This window comes from Delphinus delphis, chromosome 12 (assembly GCF_949987515.2).
Source record: "Delphinus delphis chromosome 12, mDelDel1.2, whole genome shotgun sequence".
NCBI classification, from domain to species: Eukaryota; Metazoa; Chordata; class Mammalia; order Artiodactyla; family Delphinidae; genus Delphinus; species Delphinus delphis.
In genome coordinates this window covers 29996581-30009681 of record NC_082694.2, presented here as the reverse complement: position 1 = coordinate 30009681, position 13101 = coordinate 29996581, and the positions used below count along the sequence as shown (strand labels likewise).

Here is a 13101-nt window from a genome sequence, read left to right as displayed (position 1 = left end):
GGGGAAAATACTTAACAGAATTAGCAAAAGTCTGTGAAACCTCTACCTAAGTCACAAACTACAACACTAACAACACCCTGGAAGCCCCTTGCATACTTCTTTTGAATACTTACTCCGGGGCAGAAGGGAGTGTGTAACCCCACCTTGGTTTCTAATACCGTACTTGAGTTTTGCCTGTTTGGAAGTTTCTATAAACAGAATCATAGTGTATATATTCTTCTGGGCCTTTTGCTTCCTTAGAAGTATCAACGTTTAGGAGTTTAGTCTTTGTAGATCATTTTCTTTGCTTTAGTTTATATATCCATAGATAATGTCTATAGAAGTACTTTAAAATATCCAGTAAGTTTTGCTTTGTGTATATGTGTTCTTTTTATTTTATTTTCTTATTTACTGAAGAATGCCTGCGTTGGAGCACACATTTTTCAATTACTAATTTGATTTGGAGATCAAACCATGTTAGTACGTTATAGATTTTCCTTATTCTTTTAAGGTTATATGTGGTGTTACTTCCTATGAATATACCACAGTTATTTCACCAGTTCCTTATGGATTGCTATTTAGGTTATTTCTAGTTTACTATAAATTGCTATAAATAGGACTTCAGTTAACTTCCTTGTATATGGCTTTCACGGGCCTTTCTTAATGCATTTATGATGGTGTTTTTTAAGGTGATATCTACAGTGGAATTGCTGGGTTATAGGGTATACAGAAATAATATTAGATTGCCTGTTAAATGACTAATAATTTATAGTCTAATAATTTATGTGAGTACTGGTGTTTCTCTATTATCAGTGACATCTTAATATTTGCAGTTTTAAAATCTAGTATGTAAAAAATGGTATCTAGTTTTGATGATCATCTTTAGTTTTGATTTGGGTTGTTTTTTCTTTTTTGTGTGTGTATCTGTGGTAGTGTTTGGGTTTGCTGTTCCCATGAGGTTTTGATATAGCAGTCCATATATGTACAAGGTTGTTTTAAGTTGCTGGTCTCTTTCCCGCTTGAGAAGTTCCTTTAGCATTTGTTGCAAAGCTGGTCTGGTGGTGCCGAATTCTCTTAGCTTTTGTTTGTCTGTTAAGCTTTTGATTTCTCCATCAAATCTGAATGAGAGCCTTGCTGGGTAGAGTGTTCTTGGTTATAGGTTCTTCCCTTTCATCACTTTAAATATATCATGCCACTCCCTTCTGGCCTGCAGACTTTCTGCAGAGAAATCATCTGATAATCTTATGGGTGTTCCCTTGTTTTAATATTTTTTCTTTGTCTTTAATTTTTGTCCATTTGATTACTATTTGTCTCAGCTTTCCTCCTTGGGTTTATCCTGCCTGGGACTATCTGCGCTTCCTGGACTTGGGTGACTGTTTCCTTTCCCACGTTAGGGAATTTTTCAGCTATTATCTCTTCAAACATTTTCTCAGGTCCTTTCTGTCTCTCTTCTCCTACTGGGACCCATATAATGTGAATGTTGGTGCATTTAATGTTGTCCCAGAGGTCTCTTAGACTGTCTTCATTTCTTTTTATTCTTTATTCTGTTCTGTGGCAGTGATTTCCACCATTCTTTCTTTCAGGTCATTTATGATTTCTTCTGCCACTGATTCCTTCTAGTGTATTTTTAATTTCAGTTACTGTGTTGTTCATCTCTGTTTGTTTGTTCCTTAGTTCTTCTAGGTCTTTGTTAAACATTTCTTGCATCTTCTTGATCCTTGCCTCCATTCTTTTTCCGAGATCTTGGATCATCTTCACTATCATTATTCTGAATTCTTTTTCTAGTAGATTGGCTATCTCCACTTCACCTAGTTGTTCTTCTGGGGTTTCATCTTGTTCCTTCATCTGGGACATATTCCTCTTCCGTCTCATTTTTTCTAACTTTCTGTGATTGCGGTTTCCGTTCTGCAGGCTGCAGGATTGTAGTTCTTGCTTCTGCTCTCCTCTGGTGGATGAGGCTATCTAAGAGGTTTGTGCAGGCTTTCTGATGGGAGGGGCTGGTTCCTGCTTAGTGGTGGGTAGAGCTGGGTCTTGTCTCTCTGTTGGGCAGGGCCGTGTTCAGGGAGACTTGTCTGCTGATGGGTGGGGCTGTGTTCTCGCACTGTTGGTTGTTTGGCCTGAGGCGACCCAGCACTGGAGCCTACAGGATGTTTGGTGGAGCTAATGGTGGCCTCTGGGAGGGCTCATGCCAGTGTGTACTTCCCAGAATTGCTGCTGCCAGAGTCTTTGTTCCCGCAATGAGCCACAGCTGCCCCCTGCCTCCGCAGGAGATCCTATAATACTAGGCAGGTAGGTCTGACCCAGTCTTTTATAGAGTCACTGCTTTTATCCCCTGGGTCCTGGTGTACACATGACTTTGTGTGCACCCTCCAAGAGTGGAGTTTCTGCTTCCCCCAGCCCTGTGGAATTCCTGTGATCAAACCCTGCTGGCCTACAAAGCCAGTTTCTCTGGGGACTCCTCCTCCTGTTGCTGGACCCCCAGACTGGGAAGCCTGACATGGGGCTCAGGTTCCAGTTTGTGGATCTCCCACCCAGTGGGTATGGGATTTGATTTTATCGCGATTGCACCCATCCTGCCCCCTCGTTGTGGCTTCTTCTCAGTCTCTGGATGTTGGGTATCTTTTTTGGTAGCTTCCAACATTTTTTTGATGATCGTTGTCCAGCAGTTAGCTATGAACAAAGTGGTGCATGTATCTTTTTGAATTACAGTTTTATCTGGATATATGCCCAGGAGTGGGATTGCTGGATCATATGGTAATTCTATTTTTAGTTTTCTGAGGAACCTCCATACTGTTTTCCACAGTGGCTGCACCAAATTACATTCCCACCAACAGTATAGGAAGGTTCCCTTTTCTCCACACCCTCTCCAGCATTTATTATTTGTAGACTTTTTAATGATGGCCATTCTGACCGGTGTGAGGTGGTACCTCATTGTAGTTCTGATTTGCATTTCTCTAATAATTAACAGTGTTGAGTATCTTTTCATGTGCCTATTGGCCATTTGTATGTCATCTTTGGAGAAATGTCTATTTAGGTTTTCTGTCCATTTTTCAGTTAGTTTTTTTGTGGTTGAGATGTATGACCTGTTTGTATATTTTGCAAATGAAGCCCTTGTCGGTCGAATCATTTGCAAATATTTTTTCCTATTCTGTAGGTTGTCTTTTCATTTTGTTTCTGGTTTCCTTTGCTGTGGAAAAGCTTGTAAGTTTGATTAGGTCCCATTTGTTTATTTTTGTTTTTATTCTGTTGCCTTTGGAGACTGACCTAAGAAAACATTGGTATGACTTATGTCAGAGAATGTTTTGCTTGTGCTCTCTTCTAGGAGTTTTATGGTGTCACGTCTTACGTTTAAGTCTTTAAGCCATTTGAGTTTATTTTTGTCCACGGTGTGAGGGTGTATTCTAACTTCATTGATTTACATGCAGCTGTCCAACTTCCCAACACCACTTGCTGAAGAGACTGTCTTTTTCCCATTGTATATTCTTGCCTCCTTTGTTGAAGATTAATTGACTGTATGTGTGTGGGTTTATTTCTGGGCTCTCTATTCTGTTCCATTGATCCATATGCCTGTTTTTGTACCAGTACCACACTGTTTTGATTACTGTAGCTTTGTAGTATTGTCTGAGTCTGGGAGAGTTATGCCTCCTGCTTTCTTTTTTTCCCTCAGGATTGCTCTGGCAATTCTGGCTCTTTTATGGTTCCATATAAATTTTTGGATTATTTGTTCTAGTTCTGTGAAAAATGTTATGGGTAGTTTGATAGGGATTGCATTAAATCTGTAGATTGCTTTGGGTAGTATTGCCATTTTAACAGTATTAATTCTTCCATTCCAAGAGCATGGTATAGCTTTCCATTTCTTTGAATCCTCTTTTATTTCCTTTATTAATGTTTTATGGTTCTCAGCATATAAGTGTTTCACCTTGGTCAGGTTTATTCCTAGGTATTTTATTTTTTGTGTGCAATTTTTAAAAGCTATTTTTTTTTACATTCCTTTTCTGATATTTCATTGTTAGTGTAAAGGAATGCAACCGATTTCTGAATGTTAATCTTGTATCTTACTAATTTGCTGAATTCACTTATTAGATCTAGTAGTTTTTGTGTAGAGTCCTTAGGGTTTTCTATATATAGTATCATGTCATCTGCATGTAGTGACAATTTTACCTCTTCCCTTCCAATTCAGATATGTTTTATTTCTTTTTCTAGTCCAATTGCTGTGTCTAGGACTTCCAATATGATGTTGAAGAGAGAGTGAGAGTGGGCATCCTTGTCTTGTTCCAGATTTAGCAGGAAGGCTTTCAGCTTTTCACTGCTGAGCATTATATTGGCTCTGGGTTTGTCATAAATGGCTTTTATTATATTGAGATATGTTCCCTCTATTCCCACTTCGGTAAGAGTTTTTATCATGAATGGATGTTGAATTTTGTCAGATGCTTTTTCTGCGTCTATTGAGATGATCATGTGGTTTCTGACTTGTCTTTTGTTAATGTGGTGTATTACATTGATTGATTTGCATATGTTGAACCATCCTTATGAACCTGGGATGAATCCCACTTGGTTGTTGTGTATGATCTTTTTTATGTGTTGTTGAATTTGGTTTCCTGATATTTTGTTGAGAATTTTTACATCTACATTCATCAAAGATATTGGCCTGTAATTTTCTTTTTTGGTGGTGTCTGTCTGGTTTTGGTATCAGGGTGATGGTGGCTTCTTAGAATGTCTTTGGGAGTGTTCCCTCCTCTTCAATCTTTTGGAAGAGTTTGAGAAGAATTGGTATAAGTTCCTTACATGTTTGGTAGAATTCACCTGTGAAGCCATCTCGTCCTGGACTTTTGTTTGTAGGCAGTTTTTTTGTTACAGATTCTATTTCAGTTATAGTGATCGGTCTGTTCAAATTATCTATTTCTTCTTGATTCAGTTTTGGTGGGCTGTATGTTTCTAGAAAGTTGTCCATTTCTTCTTAGGTTGTCAGATGTGTTGGCATATAGTTGTTCATAGTATTCTCTTATGGTTTTTTGTATTTATGCGGTATCAGTTGAGATTTCTCCTTTTTCATTTCTTTTTTTGTTTATTTGGGTTCTTGCTCTTTTCTTTTTGGTGAGCCTGGCCAGAGGTTTGTCAATTTTGTTTACCCTTTCAGAGAACCAGCTCTTGTTTTTGTTGATTTTTTTTTTAATCTCTATTTTATTTATTTACTCCCTGATCTTTATTATTTCCTTCCTTCAATTGACTTTAGGTTTTGTTTCTTGTTCTTTTTCTAATGCTGTCAGGTGGTAGGTTAGGTTGTTTACTTCAGATTTTTCTTGTTTTTGATGAAGGCCTGTATCGCTATGAACTTCCCTCTAAGAACTGCTTTTGCTGTGTCCCATAGATTTTGTATGGTTGTGTTTTCTGTCCATTGTTGTTTGTCTCATGGCATTTTTTAATTTCCATTTTGATTTCCTTGTTGACTGATTGGTTTTTTACTAGCATGTTATTTAGTCTCCACGTAATAGTTTTTTTCTCGTTTCTTTTCCTGTGGTTGATTTCTAGTTTCATGCCACTGTGGTCAGAGAAGATTCTCAAAATAATTTCCATACTCTTAAATTCGTTGAGGTTAGTTTTGTGACCTAGGATGTGGTCAATCCTAGAGAATGTTCCGTGTGCACTTGAAAGGAATATATATTCTGGTTTTTTTGGATGTAGTGTCCTGAAAATATCAATTAAGTCTAACTGTTCTGTTGTATCATTTAGTGCCTTTGTTGCCTTATTGATCCTGTCTTGAAGATCTGTCCATTGATGCGAGTGGGTGTTAAAATCTCCTAGTATTATTGTATTCCTATTGGTTTCTCCCTTTATGTCTGTTAGTATTTGTTTTATGTATTTGGGTACTTCTATATTAGGTCCATATATGTTGATAAGTGTAAAATCCTCTTCCTGTATTGATCCTTTTATCATTATATAAGTGTCCTTTATCTTTCTTTCTAGCCTTTGCTTTAAAGTCTATTTTGTCTGATATGAGTATCACAACTCCCGCTTTCTTGTCATTTCCGTTTGCATGAAATATCTTTTTTCATCCCCTCACCTTCAATCTATGTGTGTCTTTTGCCCTAAGGTGGGTCTCTCGAAGGCAGCATATTGTAGGCTCTTGTTTTTTTATCCAGTCTGCCACTCTATGTCTTTTGATCAGAGCATTCAGTCCACTGACATTTAAGGTAATTATTGATACATATGTATTTATTGCCATTACAAATGGTGTTTTTCAGTTGATTCTTTGTTTCTACTCTGTTCCTTTCTTTTTCTTTTTGTGGTTTGATGATTTCCTTTTATTTTATGCTTGTGTTCTCTTCTTTTAGGTTTTTGTGAATCTATTGTATGTTTTTAATTTGTGGTTGTCCTGTTTTTCAAGTATGTTAACCCCCTCCTATGTCTGCTTGCTTTAGACTGATAGTCAGATAGGCTCAAACACATTGTAAAAAAAAAGAAATCTGCATTTTCTTACTCTCCTTCCCCACATTTTATGTCCCTTTTTATATCTTCATGTTTATCCTTTTGCTGTTCCTTGTGTTTATCATTGCTTTCACAAATGGGGTGTTTTGTTTTGTTTTGTTTTGTTCTTTTTGATCTGTATACTGGCTAATTTAAGTGATTTACCTTCCAATTGTGATTTCCTCCCTCCTATTTCTTCTTGCCTCTTTTCCATTTAGAGATGACCTTTCAATATTCTTTTAGCATAGGTTTAGTATTGCTGTATTCTTTTAGTTTTTGCTTGTCTGAGAAATTCTTTATTTCTCCTCCTATTCTAAATGATAGTCTTGCTGGGTAGAGTATTTTAGGTTGCAGATTTTTCTCTTTCAAGACTTCGAATGTATTTTGCCACTCCCTTCTGGCCTGCAGTGTTTCTGAGAGAAATCAGCTCATAGCCTTATGGGGGTTCCCTTGTAATGAACTCTTTGTTTTTGTCTTGCTGCCTTTAGAATCCTCTCTTTAACTTTTGCCACTTTTATTATGTCTTGGAGTAGGTCTCTGTGGGTTCATATTGTTTGGGACCCTCTGTGTTTCCTGTATCTGGATATGTGTTTCCTCCTTTAAGTTTGGGAAATTTTCAGCCATAATACCTTCAAATACATTTGCAATTCCCTTTCTCTTTCTTCTCCTTCTGGAATCCCTATTGTGTGTAGATTGACCCGCTTTATGTTATCCCTTAGGTCTCGTATATTGCTTTCATTCTTTTTCATTTGGCTTTCTGTATGCTGTTTTGGTTGTGTAATTTCTGTTAGTCTTTTTTCCAGGTCACTTATTCTTTCTTCTGCATTATTCATTCTGCTATTCATTGCCTTGAGCTCAGCTTTTGTCTTAGCAAATGAAGTTTCTCATTTTTCTTGGCTCCTCCGTATAGTTTCATTCGTTTTCACAGTAATATGCATTTCTGTCAATAGCCTTTCTTAACTCTTTCAGTGTTTTCATTACCTCCTTTTGAACTTAGTATCTATTAGACTGAAGTGGTCTGTTTCGTTGTTGGTTCCTTCAGGGGAATTTTCTTGGTCTTTTAACTGAGAGTGTTTCCTCTGCTTCTTCATTTTGTTTATGTATCTCTTAGTTTGTGAGTGTAGGGGAAACAATTATCTACTGTAGTCTTGGGGAGCTATGTATAAGTGGGAGTGTCCCTGTGTAGCTGGTGTGGGTTTAATATTTTTTTGGCATGAGGGCTGTTTTTGGTTTGGATGCTTGCTGTCTCTTTCCTTAGCATGTGCTGGCTGTTATCCCCTTGATAGGGGTTGCACAGGTGCACAGCTCCTGCAAGCTCCCAGGAAGGCAGGGACAGTGGTTGGCTCCCAGTTGTGGGTCACTCCACAGTGGTAGTGGTGGTTTTCACACCCCCGGGGAGGTGGGGGCAGTGGTTGGCACTGGGTCGTGAGACCCTCAGCAGCAATGGCGGGCCATGCACGCTCCCAGGGCAGTTGGCCCCGATCATGGGACCCTCAGCAGTGGTGGGCTGTGCCTGCTCCTGGGAAGGTGGGGGCAGTGACCTGTACCCACTCACAGGGCCCTTGGCATCAGCAGTGGCTTGCACACCCGACCCTGGAGCTTGTGTAGGCAGTGTCCTGCCGCCTGCGAGTGCACAGAGAAAGAAGCTCCTATGGTGGGCCAGACTCCTCCTTGCGTACCCCCCAACAACAGTGGTGCCTTGCCTCTCTGGTGGGCCCAGCTTTCTTCCTGGACTTCCTCAGTTGTGGTGCATTACACCGTAGCCCCCTCAGGGCTGTCTTCACTCAGCCAACCCCAGTAGTCTCCCCAGAGTCTGACCTCTGAAGCCCAAGCCTCAGTACCTAGCCCCCACCCATCCCAGCAGGTGAGCGAGCAGACAAGCATCTCGGGCTGGGGAGTGCCAGTCGGTATGAGCCTCTGTGCAGGTCTCTCCGCGCTTTGCACTCCACACACCTGTTGCTGTGCTTTCCTCTGAAGCCTACCCATCTGAAAGATGTACTTGCCAGCGAGGGGACTTCACAGTGTGTGGAAACCTTTTCTTTCACAGCTCCCTCCCAGAGGCACAGGTCCTGTCCCGATTTCCTTTCTTTCTTTCTTTCCTTTTTTTAAAATTTTTATTTATTTGTTTGTTTGTTTATTTATTTATGGCTGCATTGGGTCTCTGTTGCTGCGTGCGGGCTTTCTCTAGTAGCAGCGAGCGGGGGCTACTCTTCGTTGCAATACACGGGCTTCTCATTGCGGTGGCTTCTCTTGTTGCAGAGCATGGGCTCTAGGTGCGCAGGCTTCAGTAGTTGTGGCACACGGGCTTAGTTGCTCCACAGCATGTGGGATCTTCCCAGACCAGGGCTTGAACCCTTGTCCCCTGCATTGGCAGGCAGATTCTTCCTTTCTTTCTTTTCTATTTTCGTTTGCCCTACCCAGTTACCTGGAGATTTTCTTGCCCTTTTGGAAGTCAGAGGTCTTCTGTCAGTGTTCAGTAGATGTTCTGTGAGAGCTGTTCCACATGTAGATGTTTTTTGGTTTTTGGTTTTTGGGGTTTTTTTGCGGTACGCGGGCCTCTCACTGCTATGGCCTCCCCCACTGCAGAGCACAGGCTCCGGACACACAGGCCCAGCGGCCATGGCTCACGGGCCCAGCCGCTCCGCGGCATGCGGGATCCTCCCGGACCGGGGCACAAACCCGTGTCCCTTGTATCGGCAGGCGGACTCTCAACCACTGCGCCACCAGGGAAGCCCTATAGTAGATGTATTTTTGATGTACCTGTGGGAATTCCACGTCTTAACTCCCCCACCATTTGATCCCATCTGGTATCTAGTTTTAAGTTGCATTTTCCTGATTGTTATTGAACTTCAACATCTTTTAATATAATTACTAGCTATCTCTATTACTTGTTGTATATATCTTCTCACATTGTTCTGTTAGGTTGTCTTTTTTGTTTTGTTTTGTTTTTAGGTTATTTGTCTTTTAAAAAAATTTCATCTGAAGATGTTCATTATCCTAGACACTAACTTTGTGTTATAAATGAGAAGTATTTTCTTTTAGACTATTGCTTGTATGTATACATATATAAAGTTTTAAGTAATTTCAGTGTACTAAAGTTTATTACCTTTTTTCCTCTTAATGGCTTTTGCTTTCTTTCTTTTATCTTGTTTTAGAAGACCTTTGTACCAGTGCCAAAAAGATATGCTTCCATTATGTTTTAAATCCATGATTTGTGGTATAATGTGTGAATAGTATCAATATTGTTTCCAAAATGGGTAACCAATTAACTGAACACCATTTATGCCTGATTTGTCTTTCCTCATTGATTTGGAAAGCTGTCTTTATGTGTATAAATTATCCTATACACACAGATCTGTTTCAGTCTGTTTATTTTTTACAAATACTGTATGGTTTCAATTATTATAACAACTGTAACTTTATAATATTTGCTTAGTTTTCTAATAGAATCCTTTTTCTTTGTTCTTTATTTAAATTTATTTTGGTTAATCTTAAACATTTACTCCTCAGTATTTGTTTCAGAATCAGTTTAAGTTCTCTGAACAATCTTATTGAGAGTTTAAATGATACTATATTGAATTTGTATTGATGTCTTTACAATACTAAATCTTTCTGTCGGAAACGTGGTTTATCTCTCCATTTATTTAGGTTTCATCTAGTGTCCCTCAGCAAGTTTTACATGTTTTTTAAATAAATTTATTTATATTTGGCTGCATTGGGTCTTCATCGCTGTGCGCGGGCTTTCTCTAGTTGTGGTGAGCAGTGGCTACTCTTCGTTGTGGTGCACGGGCTTCTCCTTGCAGTGGCTTCTCTTGTTGCAGAGCATGGGCTCTATGTGTGTGGTCTTCAGTAGCTGTGGCACGAGGGCTCAGTAGTTGTGGCTCGGTGGTTCTAGAGGGCAGGCTCGGTAGTTGTGGTGCACAGGCTTAGTTGCTCCACGGCATGTGGGATCTTCCTGGATCGAACCTGTGTCCCCTGCATTGGCAGGTGGGTTCTTAACCACTGCACCACAAGGGAAGTCCCACATTGTTTTCCATGACATTCTTTTGTAGTGTTTCCATAATGTACATTTTGGAGGAAGTGTTAAATTTAACTTTTATTTATATTTATTTATATACATCATAAATATTATTTCAATTGCTATTAGATAAAAGAGTTTTTATTTATTTTTTTCTCTTACGTTTTCTGGTTAGTTACTACCAGAGTAACGCATCGTCCTAGTTTACTAACACCCGCTATATACATGCCCATTCCATTGTCCCATTGTCCTGATTTGAATAATGAATTACGTGGTGACCCTAGTTATTACCAATTTAGAATTTCTTTCATTTTCAATTAACAGAAAACTTCACCATTGTTTTATTAAACAAATCCGAGGTTTATTTATCTCATAACAGGAAATCTGCAGGCAGGCGGTCCATGGCTGGTGCAGCAGCTCCATACTATCTTCAGGAACCCAGCCTTTTTGGTTTTCTCCTCCACTATCGTTAGCGTGTACCTTTCATTCTTGTTTGTAAGATGGTTGCTGTACCTTCTGGTATTGTTTCTGTCTTCCAAGCAGAAAGAAAGGAATAAAAATCAAGAGCAGAATGGATTTTTATCCCCCCCCCAACCCCTCCAGGAAGAGCAAGTTCCCCAGCAACTTTAACCTACATTTGATTTACCAGAACTGTGACACGTGGCCATGTCTAGTTGCAGAGGATAATAAGGGGAATCAAGAATTGAATGCATAATTTAAAAATTTAAACTTTATCCTGTAGACAGTTAAATGTTACTCAAGGTTTTCAGCAGTGCTATGACATAATGAAATGGATGGATTAGAAAGGTTCATCAGGAAGTGATCTGCAGAATGAATTAGTTGGGCAAATGACTCTGAAGGCAAAGAAAGCTTAGCAAATTGATTAAAGGAAAGAAAAGAAAAGATCACTGATCCAGTTAGAGTGCTCATCTAGCCAGCCAGACTGTTACTAATAATAGTAACGGTTTGGGGTAGATAGTAACCTTGAGAATAGAAAGGAGAAGTAGCTTATACCAGTGACTCTCAAGCAAGACTGGCTGATCATTAAATTTGGAGAACTGGGGAGATAGTCTTCTTTAATTCTAAAACGTTTAATCTGGGAAAATGGGTGACTAAGGATACATTTAGGGTATTAGAGTGACTTATTGATAAGTTTGGTAAGGCAGCGGTGCAAGTCAGATAGCCCAATCATATTGATTTATTTTTGGCTGCTTTGGGTCTGTTGTTGTGCACGTGCTTTCTCTAGTTGTGGAGAGCAGCGGCTACTCTTAGTCGCAGTGCGTGGATATCTCATTGTGGTGGCTTCTCTTTGTTGCAGAGTACAGGCTCTAGGCATGCAGGCTTCAGTAGTTGTGGCTCGCGGGCTGTAGAGCACAGGCTCGGTAGTTGCGGTGCACAGGCTTACTTGCTCTGCGGCATGTGGGATCTTCCCTGAACAGGGCTCAAACTGGTGTCCCCTGCGGGCGGATTCTTAACCACTGCGCTATCAGGGAAGTCCCCATATTTTACTGTTTTGATTTTCATGGTAATGAATGGGCTAAGTATCAGCGCTAGAAACTAGAAAACATGCCATCTACCTGTCAAAAACGTTGATGTTCTTCAATTAAATATGGTTTGAATGGTGCTGAACTGAAGCCTTAGAATGCTAACTCCTGACTTCTGTGTTGTGACTGACCAGAGGGGATCCCCAACAGAACTCTGGTTATGGCTTCTTCAGATTAGAAGTATATGGGACAATCTTCCTGGCCTGTTATCACAGGGGAAGACATTAAGTTTTCCTAATAGAGCAAGCCCAAAATAGGCTTGAAACTCAAACTAGAAAAGAAAGGGCAGCCCTAAAGTTTTCTTGATCCACATCTTAATTTTGGCATGAACAGTCAAAACTACGATGAAACTTTTCTGCCCACGTTTGATATTTCATGTTAGGATAGCCTTGGACTCTGGCTGTGATTCATAGAACATTCTCTTCATTTTGCTACTTCTTGGAGTCAATAATGAAATGTTAGAGAAAAGGTTAAAATTTTCTACATCCCTGTATTTAAGCCTGAAAGATTAAAATATGGGTCTGCACAACTCTGCCAAACTCAGTAACCTTGTTTTTAATCATAAGCCAGCATAGACCTCAATCCTTAATAATGATTCTTAACCAATCTCCTGAAAGCAAGCATTCTTCTTTTCCAGAGAAATGGACACAAGTTGATACTGAAAATTTTCCTTAAAGGAGCAGGAGCCCTTGATAAAAAAGTAGAATCAGATTTTCCAACAAACAGTACCCTTGTAATTGTAAAATAGTGCTGCAGGTCAACCCTTTGCAAAAACAAAACAAACAAGACTTTAAAATTTTTAATTTACTGTTTTCAGCAAGATTCACGGGGACATTACATCTAAAACCTAGAGCAAGCAGCCAGCTTAGATTTAAGAAGACTGAATGGAAACAAAAGCAGTGCTGGGAAGCAGTGAACAGTGGTTTGAGTGTTATGGAAAATCTAATGAATAACAGAGATAAAACTGCAGAGATACAAGCAATTCAGAAGAGAGTTTAGTTTTACTTTAATTCAGAAACTATTTCTTGAACATCTGTTATGTGTCCGGCATTATGGTACATGCAGAAGATGCAGTGATGAAGGAGGCAGATGTGC

General features: G+C 39.6%; 1 protein-coding gene across 7 annotated transcripts in view; it reads left to right on the top strand.

Annotated features, from left to right (window-relative positions):
• ZNF638 (zinc finger protein 638) overlaps nucleotides 1-13101 on the top strand; it is an 84295-nt gene that overhangs the window by 28802 nt on the left and 42392 nt on the right. The window lies entirely within an intron of this gene.